Here is a 2,846-nt window from a genome sequence, read left to right on the forward strand (position 1 = left end):
TTTTTGAGACGGGTCTTGCTCTGTGCCCCGGGCTGGAGTGCAGTGGTGTGATCTTGGCTCACTGCAACCTCCATCTCCAAGATTCAAGCAATGCTTGTGCCTTGGCCTCTGGAGTAGCTAGGACTACAGGGATGCGCCACCACGCCCGGTTACCTTTTTGTATTTTTAGTAGGGACAGAGTTTTGCCATGTTACCCAGGATGGTCTCAAACTCCTGAGCTCTGACAATCCACCCACCTCGGCCTCCCAAAGTGCTAGAATTACAGGCATGAACTACCGCTCCCAGCCCCTATCATATCTTTTCTTACTCATGTTACTTCCCTGTACTGTATTAGGATTGGCTTAGAATGTGCCTTTCTAGAACCACTGTATATTTAAAAAGAACCACAAAACCTTTGACCTTCTTTCCACTATGTCTTTTCCAGTATGTGTCTTCCTAAAAGGGAGCTCTGAAAAGCCCACGACAGTCTTGTAGATGTTCATTAGAAAAGCTTAGACCCAGAATATATGCTCGCCCGCATGGCTCAGTGATACGGGAATTAAAGGATTCTTGAGTAAAAGGAATGAGTGTATTTGTCTTTGTGGCAAGGGTGTTGGGGAGATACTGGAGGATATGCGACAATGTGTGTGGGTGGTGAGTGCATGTCATCCCTGGGCGAGGCTTAGAAGGGGTGTGGTATGTGTTCCTGTGCGTATCCCTGTATGTGTGTGTGGCGGGGGGGTGGTATTTGTTGCACATGTTTTGTGTGTCTGTGTGATTGGTAGATAGGGTTTGTGGTGTGTTTGTATATGTGTGCAATATGAAATTAATGTTAGTTTTAGTTTTCTCAGCATACTTTTCTCTGGGCTGTGTAGCCCGCATCTTTTGTTTCCCCTGAAATGCCAGTCTGTTCTCACGTTCTTCTAAGTAAAATAACATGCAGCTTTTAGACATTCACAAACAAAACCCAGTGGTTTTTACTGAGTCAAGTGTTCCCTGGGGCTTTGCTTTTTTTTTTTTTTTTTTTTCCTCCTCTCCTTCCTGTAAATCCATTTTATGCGTTGGAGCTAGAAGATGACATCTTGTTACATCATGTTAGACAGCACCATAATTTTTTCCAGCAAACCATTTCCAATCTGGCTAAGCAGACAGAACTGAACAATGACAACCCAGCAGAAATAAAGGATCGGCTCGCAGCCCTGCAGGGTGGACTCGGAGGAGCCTTGTCCCCAGATCTGAGGTTGACTCGCTGTGTTTTAAGTCTTAACTTCTTAGATTGGGGAGGAAGAAATCTGTTCAGGTTCGCAGCTCTTCCAGTGATAATGCACAGTCTTTCTCTGCTGGAGCTGAGGATGCCTGTTGTGGGGAGGGGCCTCTGCAAGGGGAGGGAGCAATAGGGTGAGACTGATGGCTTGCCTGAGGTCCTTTCTATACTATGCACAGGTCAGGCCTGTCTTTTGCTTTCCAGCTGCAGCTGCTATTTATAGTCCTGTCTCTGTTTGCTATTCTGCCTGTGACCCCTGTAGTCAGCTCAAGGCCTGTGTTTAAAAAGAGCTCTTCTATGCTCATGTTCAAGCCCACCACGGAGGCTTTCCTTTAGCAATCTGTGTGCCAAAACTCAGTGAAAGGGCTCTGCAGGTCCCCTCCCCACCTCCTTGTATGCCATGCATCAGATCAGGCGTCAGGGTTCCCTCAATGCTGCCCTGCATCTCCACCTGCAGTCTGTGTTGTGGTGAGAATTAGTTCTAGGTGGGAGTTGTGCTGTATCTCTTACTTATTGTGGGTGACCTGCCAGAGTGTCCCTTCCAAACAAATCTCATTATGTCAGCCTTTGGCCTAAAAATATCCACTAACTTACTAGCTGTACTGCCTAGATAACTAAGACAAAAAACTTTAGGATCTATAAAGTCAGGGATGCGTATGAATACCAAACTCAGAGCCAGGTGATCCAGGTTTGAACCATAATTCCAAACTATGTGACTCTGAGCAAGTCGGTGACACTCTCTGAGCTTCCCCATCCTGCTTGCAAAGAGATTGCCTGCTTCGCAGCGGTGGGGATGCTGCGAGGACTAGGATGAGAAAGTAACCTGGAAGCCCCCCTACTTGCACATTCTGCTAGCTCAACTTCTCAGACTTCCCAAAAGAATGTGGCAACAAATGAAGGTGGGGAGCAATTGAGATGCTCTGGAGATCACAGAGAAAAAGATTGCTAGGTTTGACTCCATCCGCCAGTAATGGATTTTTTTTTTTAATTGAAAAATACTTAAGATTGAAACTTAGAAGGTATGTGTATATATTGTAAATTGAACACAGGTCAATAAAAATCAGTTGAACACATACTGCATTCCAGTCAATGTAGTCAACACCAGAGATATCAAGAAGAACACACAGAAATAATTCGAACAAAATGTTTTTGTGATTCTTATCACAAAAAGGGGAATTATATCAAAACAACCACAAAGAGGATCCAGAACTCAATCTCACTATATAAATTTAAAATGTGATAAATATGAGAGTAAGAAAAGATTATTTAATAAGAACTATGTGTATCACTGGTCATAAATTTGGAAAATATTTTGTTTAGATCAATTCTTTATATCATATCATATAGAAAATGGCAATGGGCTAAGAATCATATATAAATAGACAAATTATGTGACGAAACTACAAAAATTCAGCATAGAAACAGCCAGATCAATAGAGAAATAGGTTCTCAATTTTGAAGCAATAGAACAAATCATGAAGATTGACAGGCCCAAATAAATATTTTAAGAGCTTTCAAGTAGTGAAAACTGGTAACTCTAATATAAAATACCAACAGAGACTGCAGAAATATTTTTATCAATCATGGTAAAGGGTATGTACTG

This window comes from Mandrillus leucophaeus, unplaced genomic scaffold (genome assembly GCF_000951045.1).
Source record: "Mandrillus leucophaeus isolate KB7577 unplaced genomic scaffold, Mleu.le_1.0 Scaffold13, whole genome shotgun sequence".
In the NCBI taxonomy this organism is placed as follows: domain Eukaryota; kingdom Metazoa; phylum Chordata; class Mammalia; order Primates; family Cercopithecidae; genus Mandrillus; species Mandrillus leucophaeus.